The following is a 16,664-nucleotide window of genomic DNA, read 5'->3' as shown; positions in this document are numbered from 1 at the left end:
ATAAATAAATAAATACGTTTTTAAAGGATACCAGCAACATTTCAACAGTACATATGGTATGCTCCCATTTGTATTTTTTGCATTAAGACTATTTCTGGATGGACTCTTAAGAAATTATTAAGAACAGCTACCTCTAGGGAAGAGAGCTAGGGGTCAAAGGAAGACTACTTTTTATAGTGTATTCTTTTCTGTACTTTTCAAACTATTTTAATGTGCATGTATGACATTTTTAAAATTTTTTATATTTTAATTTTTAAATTTTTAATAAAAAATTTACATGGAATTAAATAATTACAAATTTCTAACATAGTTGTAAAGATTAAATCAAGCAATCTGAGTAACATAACCTGCACACAGCACATAGTCAAGAAATGTTAGAAGTTCCCATCGTGGTTCAACAGTAATGAACCTGACTAGCATCCATGAGGACATGGGTTCAGTCCCTGGCCTTGCTCAGTGGGTTAAGGATTCAGCATTGCTGTGAGCTGTGGTGCAGGTCACAGATGTGGCTCGGATCTGGTGCTGCTGTGGATATGGCTAGGCTGGCGGCTGTAGCTCCGATGCAACCCCTAGCCTGGGAACCTCCATATATTGTGGGGGCAGCCCCAAAAAGACAAAAAAAAAACAAAAACAAAAATAGAAAAACACTAGCTGCTATTAGATTACATTGCCGTAAGCAACATGCCTGGGACAGGTGGCTTCTGAGATAGTGCCTGGTGAGCCCTGCCCACTCTTACACTGTTAGCTCTTGAGTATCAACTGGACATGCTGACTTGCATCTCACAAAGACCACAGGCTGCTGCTTTGAGGATGAAGACACCAAAGTCAATGATTTCCATCTTGCCTGTGTGTTCCAGGGCTCTCCCTCCCTCTCCCTGACATGCCAGCTGCCTGCTGTCAGCCACTGCATGAAGGAAGCCCTGCAGCAAGGAACTGGATCTGGCTGCCCACCATGCAAATCAGCCCTCAGACAAACACCCTGACTGCAGCCTCTGCAGCATCATGAGAGGTGCTTGACCAGAGGACCCAGCTAAGCCACACCCAGAAATTGTGCCATGAGGAATGGTGCTACTACAGTAATTTTTTACGCAGCAATAAACAAATAATAAAATGCCTACCATACAACAGTGATAATATGCTCCAGAAAGACTTTTTGACTAAGCACACAGTCTGGTAACTTACAAAACTAGACAAGGAATAAACCCAAACAGTATCATGCCACAGCCCTTACCTGTCCTCCTCTGGCCAGCATGCTAACCCAGATAGTACTGGTGGGTCGAGAAGAATTCTCCAGACATGATCTATACTCTCCTGTGCAGGCATTTAGAGTCCTTTTTGGCAAACACATAGACTGTGTCTGTTGTCATTTTCTCTTGAGCAATCAGAACCTATATAAACAATAAAAGTTATAACCTTAAAACCCACAATCGCTGAAGTAGAAAGAGTGAAATTTGCTTCTTAGTCTCATCATATAGTGTGCATGCAGCATTTGGAAGTTCCCAGGCCAAGGATCGAATCTGAACCCATGCCACAGTAGCGACCGAAACCAATGCAGTGACAGCGCTGGATCCTTAACCCACCGCGCCACAAGAGAACTCCATGAAACATCGATTTTCAAACTTTACAAACTCCGTTTTGCAAAAATGCTCCATAGAAACATACAAGTTCAAAGAACGGACCAAATTTCTAGTGCATATTATACACAGTTAAATAAAATTTTGGTCTACATAAATTCAGTTGTCACCCCCTAAATAATTCAACCGCCACTTTCAGATTATCCTGCATAGAAGCTTAATATTTTTTTAAACTTTTTCTTTTTGTCTTTTCTACGGCCGTACCCGTGGCATATGGAGGTTCCCAGGCTAGGGGTCCATTCGGAGCTGTGGCTGCTGGCCTACGCCACAGCCATGGCAACGCAGGATCCAAGTTGCATCTTTGACCTACACCACAGCTCATGGCAATGCCAGATCCTTAACCCACTGAGCAAGGCCAGGATCGAACCCATGGTTCTTAGTTGGATTCGCTAACCACTGAGCCACAATGGGAACTCCCTTACTTTTTATTTTTAACTTTCACAATTTAAATCTTAATTATTTAATTTTGTAATTAAAAAAATAATAATGCTATTATACCTTCTGATCCATTAATAATGAAGTAGCCACCAGGATCCAAGGGGCATTCATTTAATTCACAAAGATCATGATCTGTTAAGCCATTTAACAGGCAGTAAACTGAAAGCAACATAACTGAAGTTTTTCCTATAAAAGTTTTCTGATTCTGTGTCTGAAGCTGTACTTCGCCTTTTGCAAAGACTGTGCTGTTCTATCAGCAGAGTGGAGCAGAGTACCTTCAAAAATAAAAGCAGATCACAAGTTAATAGGAAGGCACTCGATAAAACTAGTTATAAGCACACTTTCTAAACTGTATTTCAGTGTCTGCTGCTGGAATAGCTCTTTCTTATGTGAGCTTTCTTAATCTGACTTCATGCAGCATCACTGGTGAAGTGGCTCCATCTCTTTCCCAAAGGGTATGCTTGGAGCAGTAAACTTGTTCAAATTTCAGCAAATACCTTAGCTAAAATGACATGAAAATACACAAAAATATATGAAAAGGATAAATTTTTTTTCATAAAAGTTTGATGATTCCATTTAAACCAACATTAACATTTTCAGTAGAAGAAGCTCTAGAAAATGGCTAAATTAATCCACTTTACTAATATGGGGACTCACCAAAGTCAATATCCATATTCCACAGACATCAAGTTCTATACTTCATCACTTTTTTAAGACGCAAGACAAAAAAAAAAAAGAGTTAATAGGAGTTCCCTTGTGGCTCAACAGGTCAAGGATCTGGTGTTGTTACTGCCGTGGCTCTGGTTACAGCTGTGGTGCAGTCCAGTCCCTGGGCTGGGAACTTCTGCATGCCGTAGATGTGGTCAAAACAAACACACACAAACGAGTAAATGTATCACAATAAAGACTATACACATATCATACGCTGAGTTTATAGGAAGCTGTTAAAATGGTTCTGCATTAATGATCTATATAGCAGTTTCATGTGCCCTCTCCTTTGTTCAGGTCAGAAGTACTGAGTTATCAGAAAACAAAGAAACATTCAGACAACTAGAACTATACTCTAACCAATACAGCACAGAAAAAGTAAACCTAACTCTTCAATTAAACATACAGAAAATCCTAGTCACTATTCCACAGAAAGTGAATACTTCTATCCCTGGCTGACTAAACAGCTTAGCCCACAGCAAAAATGTCTATTTGCTGCAAAATAAAACAAGACCCATGAAAGTCAATTCAAGAAAATGCAGAGTCAAAAATAAAAATAAATATGACAAGGGGGTTCCTGGAGGCCCAGTTAGTACTAAGGGCTATCACTACTGCAGTCTGGGTTCCATCTCTGGTCTGGGAACTGAGATCCCACATCAAGCCACTGCACACAGCAGCAGAAAACATAAAAGAGAATAGAATAGCATAAAATAAAATAGGAGAAAAAAACAAATAGAATAAGATAAAATAAAAATGACAGCATCAATGGACTTTCAGATTATTATGCGAAGTGAAATAAGTCAGATGGCAAAAGACAGATACTCTATGATTTCACTCATACACGGAATCTAAAAAGTCAAACCCCAAACCCAAATCAACTGACAAAAGAACAGAAACACTCACCGATATAGAAAAGACAGCAGTGGTCACCAGACAGGATGGGGGCTGGAAGAGATGCCCAGTGGGTGAGGGGTCAACTGTATGGTGATGGATGGTAACTGGCCTGTGATGGTGACCACTCTGTCGTGTATAGAGATGCTGAACTATAATGCTGTATTCCTGAAACATGTCATTTTTTTGGTCTTCTTTTCAGGGCCGCACCCACAGCATATGGAGGTTCCCAGGCTAGGGGTCAAATTGGAGCTGTAGCCACTGGCCTATACCACAGACACAGCAACGCCAGATCCGAGCTAGTGACCTACACCACAGCTCACGGCAACACCAGATCCTTAATCCACTGAGCGAGGGCAGGGATCAGACCTGCATCCTCATGGACTCTAGTCAGATGTTTACACTGTGCCATGACAGGAACTCCTGAAACATGTAATTTTTAAAAGGACTTTTAAAAAGATAAAAATAAGAACTCTAACTTGAACAAGGAGGAGGATGATGATATCAATGACTAAAATATGGAATGTATAAGAATTTAAATTTTAGGTTAAATTCATTCTATTCTGAATATGTTAAAGGTAAGATGAGAATAATTCACTGACGTGAGAATATTCAGCAAGTGACTAATGATAACAAATGAAGCCAATGTGAGAGATCAGAATTAGTAGTGCAGGAGTTCCCATCCTGGCTCAGTGGGTAACAAACTGGACTAGTAATCATGAGGATGGGGATTTGACCCCTGGCCTCGCTCAGTGGCTTAATGATCTAGTGTTGCCATGAGCCGTGGTATAGGTCGCAGACACGGCTCGGATCTTGTGTTGCTGTGGCTGTGGCGTAGGCCAGCAGCTGTAGCTCCAACTGGACCCTTAGCATGGGAAATTCATGTGCTGTGGGTGCAGCCCTAAAAAGACAAAAATTTTAAGCATTTTATTTTTAAAAATTACTTAATTTTATAGGTGTACAACAATCACCAAAACCAAATTTTACAGCATTTCCATCCCAAACTGTCAGTGCATCCCCCGACCCCCCAACCTGTCTCATTCGTAAACCATGTTTTTCAAAGTCTGAGAGTCGGTATCTGTTCTGTCAAGAAGTTCATTGTGTCCTTTTTTTAGTGAGTGAAAGCATTTGAGGTTGGTGTCTCATTGTCTGACTGAATTCACTTAGCGTAATTTCTAGGTCCATCCATGTTGCTAAAAATGCTGGTATTTTGTTCCTTTTAATGGCTGAGTAATATTCCATTGTGTATATGTACCACATCTTCTTGATCCACTCCTCTGTTGATGGACATTTAGGCTGTTTCCATGTCTTGGCTATTGAAAATAGTGCTGCAATGCGCAATGGAGTGCATGTGCCTTTGCGGAGTCGTGGTTTTCTCTGGATAGATGCCCGGGAGTGGGACTGCTGGATCAAATGGTAGTTCTATTTTTAGTTTTCTGAGGAATCTCCATATTGTTTTCCACAGTGGTTACACCAATTTACCATCCCACCAACAGTGTAATAGGGTTCCTTTTTCTCCACACCCTCTCCAGCACCTGTTTATAGATTTTTTTGTTGTTTTTTTCAGGGCTGCACCCGTGGTATATGGAGGTTCCCAGGCTAGGGGTCTAATCAGAGCTGTAGCTGCCAGCCTACACCAGAGCCACAGCAATGCCAGATTCGAACTGCTTCTGCAACCTACACCACAGCTCACGGCTACACCAGACCCCCAACCCACTGAGTGAGGCTAGGGATGGAACCCTCAACCTCATGGTTCCTAGTCGGATTCATTAACCACTCGGATTCATTAACCACTGAGCCATGATGGGAACTTCTGTTTGTAGCCTTTTTAATGATGGCCATTCTGGCTGGTGTAAGGTGGTACCTCATAGTGGTTTTGATTAGCATTTCTCTAATAAGTTGTGATGCTGAACATCTTTTCATGTGTTTTTTGGCCATCTGTATGTTTCTGGAGAATTGTCTGTTTAGATCTCCTGCCCATTTTTTGATGGGGTTGTTTGCTTTTTTGGTATTGAGCTGTAGGAAGGTGTTTATAAATTTTGTCAGTCAATTCATTTGCAAATATTTTCTTCCACTCTATGGGTTGTCTTTTCATTTTGTTTAGGGTTTCCTTTGTTGTGCAGAAACTTTCAAGTTTAATTAAGTCCTATTAATTCCAACTTGACCCCTAGCCTGGGAACTACCATATGCCCCTGGTACAGCCCTAAAAGAACAAAAGCAAGAAAACAAAGGAAAAAAAACCAACTGAGTAACTGCTGCAGATTCTGGGAGATAAAATAATACATCATGAAAACTAAGTGTAATATGTGATCTTATGTTGGATCCAGGATCAAAAACTTTTTAAAAAATTTGCTATAAACAACATTAGTAGGACAACTGGCAGAATCTGGATAGGGCCTCTATATTTAAATAAGATCACTTTATATTAATGTCCTGATTTTAATGACTTATGTTTATGTATAAATGTTCTTATGTAAGCAACTTACTCTGAAATATTTCAGAAAAAAATACTGAAAGAGAAAGGAAAAAACAAAGAAAAATGTAGACCATGGTTAAAAGAGATACACACACACACACACGAATTCTTTGTAACTCTTTTTTTTTTTTTGGTCTTTTTGTGTTTTCTAGGGCCGCACCCACAGCATATGGAGGTTCCCAGGCTAGAGGTTGAATCAGAGCCGTAGCCACCAGCCTACACCACAGCCACAGCAACGCCAGATCCGAGCTGCGTCTGCGATCTACACCACACACAGCTCACAGCAATGCCAGATCCTTAACCCACTGAGCGAGGCCAGGGATCGAACCTGCAACCCCATGGTTCTTAGTCAGATTCGTTAACCACTGAGATACAACAGGAACTCCGAGTTCTTTGTAACTTTTGCATGGGTCTGAAATACTTCAAAAGCTAAAGTTAAATATTTAAATAAATAAATAAAGATGAGAAAACAGCTCTCATGTAGCATAATTATATAAAATATCTAATTTTCTTTTTTGGGCCGCAGCTGCCACATATAGAGTTTCCCAGGCTAGGGGTGGAATCAGAGCTACAGCTGCTGGCCTACACACAGCCACAGCAATGCAGGATCTGAGCCACATCTTCAACCTACACCACACCTTGCAGTAACACCAAATCCGTAACCCACTGAGCGAGGCCAGAGGTCGAATCCACATCCTCATGGATGCTAGCTGGGTTCTTAACCCAACGAGGCACAACGGGAACTCCTAAAACATTGAATTTTCAAGAATAGAATAAGTAGGAAACCTTGTATAGGTTATAGTGCCTTTTATAGTACCTTTTAAAGCTTATTCAGGAGTTCCTATTGCGGTGAAGCAGAAATGAATCTGACTAGGAACCATGAGGTTTCGGGTTCAATCCCTGGCCTCACTCAGTGGGTTAAGGATGTGGTGTTGCTGTGTGCTGTGGTGTAGGCCGGCAGCTATAGCTCCAATTCAACCCCTAGCCTGGGAACCTCCATTGCTACGGGTGTGGCCCTAAAAAGACAAAAAAAGAAAAAAAAAAGGCATATTCAGTTTGGTCTAAAAAGTTACATTACAATCCAACATGCCTCTTGCCACACATCTGTGGAATTTCGTCCTCCTCATACTGTATTACCTGCAAAAATCCAAAGTAAACTCACTTGCAGTAAAATGCTACCAGTTTAACATCTTGCTCCTATGATATGAAGTAGCAGAAACATATCACTCTCTGCTAAATTAAAAAAAAAATCTGTTATTCCACTTCTCTAAAATTTCAATTACATACCTTGAATTGTAATGCAATAACACTCATAGGTCTATGTATATGTACGTCTATGCCACACAGCTATTCTCTCGATATGCAGAGGCCTCATGACAAAGGTTCCGTGTAAGTTTTGTCAATTTCAACTGTTCCATCTTCTCCAGAAAGTCCATGTATTTCTCATCAATACCTAACTCTAATGATAACTAGGAGCAAGCTCATAGTCCTTTGATCAACAGGCTCCTCGGAGACATCTGGATAAGAGGGTTGAGTCAGCAAAGGATTCTGATAGCTAGGCAATTCCTTAAAGTGGGATGTCTACTGGAATAACAATTTATACATCGATAGGGATGACAGGCTGTATTTTCCAAAGACGGCTGCAACTGTATCTTTCAAATGTTCTATTATAATAAAAGTGTGATCTTAGAGTTCCCTGGTGGCTCAGAGGGTTAGGGATCTGACATTGTCAGTGCTGGGGCTTGGGTTGCTGTTGTGGCATGGGTTTGATCCCTGGCCTGGGAACTTTTGCATGCTGCAGCCACACACACACACACACACACACACACACACACACACACACACACACACACACACACACAGTGTGGCCCTGACACTCCTACTACCAAGATATAAGGGTCTGTGTTTCCTCCCCTTGAATCTGGGTGGCTTTACAGGCGAGGTCAGGAAAGGCAATGGAGTTGCACCTTGTTTGCTGAAACATTTGCTTCTGGAGTCTGAAGCTGCCTTCAAGAACTTCTACTACCCTAAGGCTTGTGCACTTGTGAGGAAACCCAAACCCCACAGAGAGAGCACATACAGCCACTCCAGTCAGCAATCTGGTCCTTGAGTCCTTCCAAGGCTGGAGGCCACACACCTGAGTAAACTCGACAGGTTCCCCCAGCCATCAACATGAAGTTGTGTGTCTTCCCATTTCAACCACTGACATCAAGCAACAGACAAATCACTCCTGCTCTGCTCTGTCCAAATTCTTGGCCCATCTAATCCATGAACATATTATATTAATTTTTAAGCAGTCAAGTTTTGGGGCGGTTATGCAGCAATGGTAATGTAAACAACAGGGCACTTGAAAAATCAGTGTGTGCTGGTCCTGACATTAGTCTCGTCTCCTTGTGTAAGAGAATAAATTGCATTTTTGAATTTCTATTTTGACGTATATTTACAGGCTGTGAAACATAAAAACTTTTGATTCAAAATTTGATATATATGCAAAATAAATTACTTAATAAATGCTTCTTGAATGGACTAGAATTACTGATCTCTGCATGGTGGGGCAGGAATAAGACCAAGTTATTTCAAGTGGCTTCTTTTTTTTGGTCTTTTTAAGGCCACACACAGCAAGTGGAGCTTCCCAGGCTAGGGGTCAAATCAGAGCTTTAGTGGCCGGTCTACACCACAGCCACGCCAGATCCTAGCTCCATCTGCGACCTACACCACAGCTCACAGCAACACCAGATCCTTAACCCACTGAGCAAGGCCAGGGATTGAACCTGTGTCCTCATGAATACTAATCAAATTCTTTTCTGCGGGGCCACAATAGGAACTCCCTGAGGTTTCTAGCTGTGATGACAAAGGTTGATACCATAGTCACACACAAGAAGATGGAAAAGGAGAGGTGATGAGAAAGTCAGTTTTAGTTAGACTGGAAAATCACTCATACCTTTAAAAACTGGCCATAGGAAACTGCATATAAATATGAAGCTCAAATCAGGAGTTTAAATTACAGAGCTCAGAGTCATCGTGTAGTTGGAGGAATACAGAGAGTTTACACAGAGAAGGAAGACTGAAGACGGGGTATTAGGGACACTAGTGTTAAAGCCATGTGAAGGAAAGTGAATCTGTGGACACTTACTCATCCACTCACTGGAAATGACTGTGACTGCTTCCTACATCCCAGGCATTGGAGACACCATCTTCAGCGAAGATGAGAGGAAGAACAAGGAGATATGGACAGTCCTAACTAGGACGTGAGAAGATGGAGAAGCCTTCCCAAAAGCTGAGTTAAGCAGAAACCTCATGCGTAAATAAAAAGGTAAACCAGAAAAAAGAGTGTGGGAGGGGCAGAGAGAGAAGTATTCCAAAGAGGAAAAAAAAAAAAAAGCAAACCAACCTCAACTTGTGCAAAAGACTCCACAATGAAAGATGGAACTGGAGTTCCTGTTGTGGCTTGGCAGGTTAAGAACCTGACACAGCGTCCATGAGAATGCAGGTTCAATCCCTGCCCCTGCTCAGTGGGCTACGGATCTGGTGTTGCTGTGGCTGTGGTATAGACCAGCAGCTGCAGCTCTGATCCAACCCCTAGCCTGGGAACCTCCGTATGCCACAGGTGCGGCTGCAGAAAGGTGGGGTGTGTGTGTGTGTGTGAGACACAGAGGAATAAAAGAAGGCCAACTGTAGTCAAAGCACAGAGTGAGAAGTTGGACTAGTCAGAGATTGGTGCTCACCAATAAAGCTTTGAGGAGCCAGACTAAGTTTTTCACAAAGTGGAGCCATATCAGATGTTCGTTCCTGAAAGAACCCTATTGCCCCAGTGTGGGCAGTGGATTGGAGAAGCAAGAAAAACTGAGAGCATACAACCCAGTTAAGAGTCTGGGGGAGTAATGTGCAAAAGAGGTGGTGGAGGCATGAACTAGAATTGTGGCAGAGAGGAGGGGGAAGTGAACAGATTTGACATATTTAAGAGACAGAACCCTCTGAGTGTGGTGACTCATTAATACAGGGGCAGAGAGAGGAATCAAAAATGATGCCCAGGCTTCTAGCTTCAACAACACAAGAGGGTCATAACATTCACTGAAATGGAGAACAAATGAGGAGGCAAGTTTGGAAGGGGGATGGGTAAGGAAAATAGAAAGCTGTTTGCACAGTGACACGTATGAGAGGCCTGGAAGATGTCCAAGTGAAGCTATCTAGCAGCAGTTAGATACACAAGACATCTGCAATGGAGGTACAGCTGCTCCTCAATATCCCCAGGGGGTTGGTCCCAGGACCCCCAGTGCAAATCAAAACCCAAGGATGCTCAACCTGCATTATTTTATGTGAGCCAGCAGAGTATCTCCATATGACCTACATGCATCCTCCCTCAGATTACTTATGACCCTAAGACAATGTAAAGGCTTTATAAGAGCACACCTCAGAGATGCTACAGGTTCATTTCCACACCCCAATAAGGGAGTCACAAGAATTTTTTGGTTTCCCAGGGCATATAAGAATTATGTTTACGGAGTTCCCGTCGTGGCACAGTGGTTAACGAATCCGACTAGGAACCATGAGGTTCCGAGTTCGATCCCTGGCCTTGCTCAGTAGGTTAAGGATCCGGCGTTGCCATGAGCTGTGGTGTAGGTGGCAGACGTGGCTTGGATCCCAAGTTGCTGTGGCTCTGGCGGAAGCTGGTGGCTACAGCTCCAATTAGGCCCCTAGCCTGGGAACCTCCATATGCTGCAGGAGTGGCCCAAGAAATGGCAAAAAGACAAAAAAAAAGAATTTATGTTTACACTACACTGTAGTCTATTAAGTGCACAGCACCATTACGTCTAAAAAACAAGGTATACATAGAGTTCCCACTGTGGCACAGTGGAAACGAATCCAACTAGACTACGAGGTTGCAGTTTCAATCCCTGGCCTTGTTCAGTGGCTCAGGGATCCAGCACTGCCGTGAGCTATGGTGTATGTCACAAACATGGCTTAGATCCCGAGTTACTGTGGCTGTGGTATAGGCCGGCAGCTGCAGCTCCAACTCGATCCCTAGCCTGGGAACCTCCAAATGCCACAGGTGTGGCCCTAAAAAAGAAACATACAGACAAAAACCAAGATACACACCTCAAATAAAAAACGTTTTGCTAAAAATACTGTCATATAAGCCTTTGGTGACTCATAGTAGTAAAATCAAAGATCCCTGATCACAGATCACCATAACAAATATAATTTTTAAAAGTTCGAAATATTGTGAGAATTACCAAAATGTGACAGAGACATCAAGTGAACAAATGCTGTTTAAAAAATGGCATCAACAGACTTAGTGCAAGTTTGCCATAAACCTAAATTTGCATAAAATGCAATATCATGAAACACATCAAGAGGAGTGAAATAAAACAAGGCACGTCCTTAAACAGTTGTCAGTAAAAGGCAAATTCAAGTTTTCCTTCTGGAACTTTCCGTAATTTTTTTCCCCAAATACCCTCCACCTGAGGCTAGTTGACTCTCCAAGTGCAGAACCCAGAGATAGAAGGCTAACTGTACCCTGAAGTTTCCCACCTACAGATGGTAACTGAAGCCACGGAAAATGGACGAAATCTCCCAGGGGTAACTTCAACAGCAGACCAGAATGAGCAGGAATTCACACAGGCAGGAAGAATTAAGGGAGAGTGATGGAGCAGATGAAAAGCGTTAGTGTCCACAGTCAAGGCATCAACTATGTTGATGACCAGAGGGTTGAAATAAGCTTTGAAAAACGTCCTTCTGATTTATCCACTTAGAAGTCACTCATTTTCTGAAAATACTGGAGGAAAAAGCAAATAATAAAACATTCAGCTTGTTTTCTTCTGGACAAAAAGATCTAATATTCCTCATAAAAAAAGCCAGCTGAAAGAAGGTACTGAGGAGGGCTTATCTGATATCAAAGGACACAGGAGACTCCATGCTGGAGCAGGCTGATAACCACAATAACATTAGCCTTTCCCACACAATTATTATACATCGTTAATGAGAATATAAATCAGCACAATCACCAAGGTGGTCACTTGGCACCATTCAGCAACGTATCAGTATTTTGTATAATGTGCACATCATCTGATCTAACAATCCTATACCTAAAAATTTATCCTACAGATACACTCGTACTGGACAAAGTGCCATGTACAGGGTTACTCATTAGAACATTGTTTGAAGCAGAAAAAGACTGGAAATAACCCACCTATCCATCGAGACACAAATGAAGTTATGGTATATCCACACAAACTAGGCAGCTGCAGAAAAAGTAGGATGCTCTCTGCCTACTGGTAGGAAAACCTCCTGGATGTAGATGTATAAAGCAAAAAATAAACGTGTAGAAGAGTGGTTAGAACCCGGCACTTTCACCACCTGGAAACAGATCCCACAGGCAACAGTTACATAGCAGTGCCATTTGGCCCGGGGTGGGGTAGAACACCATGGCGATTTGTCTAAGCATAAGGAAAGTATATGGACAGCTAAGAATCTAAGTGGAAAGGGCTCACGGCAGACAGAGAGATGGTGGACAAGAGTAAGACCTTACAGTTTGCATTTTTAAATTTTCTAGCCTGTGAGCCATAAGAATATACTTTAGAGCTTAACTCAAAAGTTAAGGTAGGAGTTCCCCTCCTGGCACAGTGGAAACGAATCTAACTAGGAACCATGAGGTTGAGGGTTCGATCCCTGGTCTCCAACAGCGGGTTAAGGATCCGGCGATGCCGTGGTGTATGTAGGTCGAAGACACAGCTTGGATCTGGCGTTGCTGTTGCTGCGGCACAGGCTGGCGGCTGTAGCTCTGATTAGACCCCCAGCCTGAGAACCTCCATGTGTCGCGGGTGTGGCCCTAAAAAGACAAAAGCCAAAAAAAAAATAAATAAAAAACATAATGAAAATATGGAATTCTACATGTAAAAAATTATACATGTAAAAAAAAAAGATACTGGCCCTATTCAATAAGCAAACACCACCTCCTAGAACTGTGTCACCTTGTGGAAAACGGAGATGTAAAAGTCATCTCTCAAGATAATTTACTTAAGCGGAAAGCAAAGTGAAGGACGCCAAACAAGCCCAATCCCCCCTCCCACCCTGTATTCTCTGCACCGGCTGTATTTGCAGAGCCTAGCACATCGCCCGGCACAAGCTGACGTTCAAACATTCGACTATTCAATAAATCCACTACCTCTGACCTTAAGGGAAGTCGAGGAGCTCTTTGCTTCAGATGAACCCCAAACACCGGTCGCATGGGGGGCCGCTCTTCCAAAACGGGGAGGTGTTACTCATCCAGAAGCAGCCAGTGGAGACAACAAACGTCATAAATGCTGCGCTCCCCGCCGGTCCACCTTCCAAATCCCTGGTTCGTCCCCGGCCCGGGGAAGGCGGAGGGGGGAACGCCTGGGGACCCTGCGCGGCGGGCGGGTGAGAAGGTCACAAACCCTCGACTCGCCCGGCTCCCACGTTTCCCCCTTGCGCGGGTCGCCGCGGTGTTTCTGAGGGGCCACCTACCCTCGTCTGCGTCACACAAACCCACAAGTGGGTCACAAGACGCGAACCCAAAAAAGCACAGGGAGAAAAGACCACCGACGACCTGAGCACCACACAAATGAACCCAGTCTGGGGCTCCCAGAACGTCCGGTACCTCACGCCAGCACCGCCCACGAAGACTCCCCGTAAGATCTGCGCTAGAGTACCACGCCAGCACCGCCCATGGGGGCGCCTAGTAAGGTCTGCGCTTGCGCCCCAAGCCAGCACCGCCCACGGGGACGGCGCGTAAGGTCGGCGCCTGCGTCCCAGGCCTGCACTGCCCAAGAGGCTGCCGCATACTGTGTGCGCCTGCGCCAAGAGTGAAGCATTTGCTAATGTCCAGAATTGCACATGCGCAAATCGTGGATTCAGACTTCTATGGTCAGTAGACAGGACCACGGCTACGCTCAGTCTTGGAACCAGACAAAGTTTTTTTTAATATTCCACTAATAATGACACCTGAAAAAAACCCAAGTGGATGTATCACAAAAGGCTTTGTGGTCATAATTTTACGGCCTTAGGTGTTATATATTTGCCAGTTACATAGCCAAAAAACAGGAAGAAATGAGATTTCCGAGCTGCAGACAGTACCAGCGGCAGCGCGCTGAAGAAGCCCGGAAGTAGACAAAGCTTCACTGGCTGCCCAACCTGGCCAACCCAGCGGAGCCCGCACCTACCAAGCCTTTAGCTCCGCTTTAGGTGGGTTCTCGGGCATCAGAGGCTTCATCGCGAGATCTCACGAGATGAGACCAGGGAGGAGGAGCCGAAGGGCGACGCTGACCAATGACAGCTCTCTGGTCGTCCCAGGCTTTTTCTCGTTTACTGCGCAGCTGGGGCCGCAGTGCGCGCGCAGTGCCACCCTTGCTCCTAGGCTGCTGTGTGGCCTCATTCAGGGAGCCTCTCCCACGGCCGCGCGCCTCTGGCTCCGGGACGCGCTCCTGGATAGGAGATGAGTGGTCAGCCTCTCATCCCAGCACTCGTGGGGCCTGGGCCGTGGGCGTCCTCCGTGCCAGACTGAGACTGGGGTCAGCGAAGAGAGGAGAGTTTTCTGTTCCCCAAGTACATCCCGGAGCCGGAGCCCGCACCGACCCTCCAAGACCAGCTACGAGAGGTGCAGCAGCGGCCAGAAGAGAATGAGCGACAGATGCAGCAGCGGCGGGAGGAGCGGCTCCAGCAGAAGCTCCGGGTCGCTCGGAGGGTGCAGCGGGCGCAGCCGGTCGTGGGGCACCCGGACCCGACGGTGGCACCCAGCGGCCTGAACTGTTCGGGATGCGGGGCGGAGCTGTACCGCCAGGACCCCGGCGTGCCCGGCTACCTGCCCAGCGAGAAGTTCCTCCATGCGGCGGCGCAGGCGAAGGGCGGGCTGGCGCGGACAGTGTGCCAGCGCTGCTGTCTGCTGGTGCACCACCGGCGCGCCCTGCGCTTGCAGATGAGCCGCGAGCTGGTGAGCGCCGCGCTGCGGCGGCTGGAGTCCGCGCTGGTGCTGTACAAGGTGGACCTGCTTGATCTGCCCGACGCCCTGCTGCCCAACGTGCCCGCGCTCTTGGGCCCCAACCGCTGATCGTGCTGGGGAACAAGGTGGACCTGCTGCCCCAGGACGCCCCCGGATACCGGCAGCGCATCCGGGAGCGGCTGTGGGACGATTGCCCCCGCGTCGGTCTCCTGCCTCTTGGCTCCCGGAGGTCCCAACACCCCGGCCGGAAGCAGCCGCGGGACCGGGCGGATAAGGCGAACCACTCGGCCAGGTCCCATGCGGTGCTTAGGGACGTGCGGCTCATCAGCGCCAAGACTTGGCTACGGAGTCAAAAAGTTATCTCCGCGCTCCAGCGCTCCTGGCGCTACCGCGGCGACGTCTACCTGGTTGATGCCACCAACGCTGGCAAGTCCATTTTCTTCAGCATGTCCCAGCATTTTTTGAGGGTTTTTTTGTTTGTTTAATTGTCTTGTAATGTGCTGGTTTAGCAGATTTTTCATTGTAGAATATAAATTCCGTCTCTTTTTTAGGGCCGCACCCGCAGTATATGGAAGTTACTAGGCGAGGGGTTGAATCGGAGCTGTAGCTGGTAGCCACAGCAATGCCAGATCTGAGCCGCGTCTACACCACAGCTTTCGGCAACACCTATTCCTTAACCCACTGAGCAACGCCAGGGATTGAACCTGTTCTCGTGGATGCTAGTTAGATTCGTTAACTGCTGAGCCAGGACAGGAACTCTTTCTGTCTCAAGGTAAACCAGTCAGCTTGGTTTACAATTGTGGCTTCCCACTTCCTGCCCGTGCACATCACTTCCTTGGACAAGGCAGATACTGTGTATCAGAAGCATGTGGGTCACACCTTACTCAAGGTGAGGGGACAGGCTTTCATGGTTGCACAGTCAGCTTAACACACCCTGCAACAGTCCCACAGCCCTGAAAGCTTTGGTAGGACAGACCCAACTTGTCACACACAGTCAGCTGGCTCTCCCCTGACCTATTCTTGAGTATTGTGGCTTTAAAGGGAGGTGGGCTCTTATTTTTGGCCATGCTCTCAGCATTCAAAAGTTCTCGGGCCAGGGATGGGACACACGCCACAGCCGTGAGAACCCCAGCTCCTTAACCCAGCAAGCCACCAGGGAACACTGGGCTCTCAGAAGAGAAAGAGTTGGGTAGAGCGGATCCTAGAGTAGTGACAGAGCTGGGTTTTCTCTAGGTGACACCGCCCAGTACAGTAGCCACATGTGGCTATTTAAATAAGTTAATTAAAAGTAAATTCACTCTAAAATTGAGTTCTTGACTAGCACTGGCCACTTTTCAACTGCCTGGCGGTCACATGACTGCAGGAAGTTGAACTGGATAGTGTGAGTGAGGGGACGTTACAGACTCTCCCTGGCCTCTAGCAGGTAGAGACCAGAGATGAAGCTAAGTGTCCCGCAGCGCCCAGGGCATCCCCTCACAACAAAGAATCTTCTGGTCCAAAAGGTCAGTGGTGCCGAAGTTGAGAAGCCCTTTTCTGGGTGGAGAAGCTCCAGGTTCTT

General features: G+C 45.5%; 1 protein-coding gene and 1 pseudogene across 1 annotated transcript in view; one reads left to right on the top strand and one right to left on the bottom strand.

Moving 5' to 3' along the window:
- The window catches only part of LOC125137532 (RE1-silencing transcription factor-like), a 162,374-nt gene that overhangs the window by 112,846 nt on the left and 32,864 nt on the right, over nucleotides 1-16,664 (bottom strand). The gene's annotated exons all lie outside the window — the stretch shown is intronic.
- LOC125137535 (nitric oxide-associated protein 1-like) lies at nucleotides 14,397-15,696 on the top strand (annotated as a pseudogene).

The sequence above is a fragment of the Phacochoerus africanus genome, chromosome 10, assembly GCF_016906955.1.
Source record: "Phacochoerus africanus isolate WHEZ1 chromosome 10, ROS_Pafr_v1, whole genome shotgun sequence".
Taxonomy (NCBI): Eukaryota; Metazoa; Chordata; class Mammalia; order Artiodactyla; family Suidae; genus Phacochoerus; species Phacochoerus africanus.
This window is presented reverse-complemented; position numbering and strand designations above follow the sequence as displayed.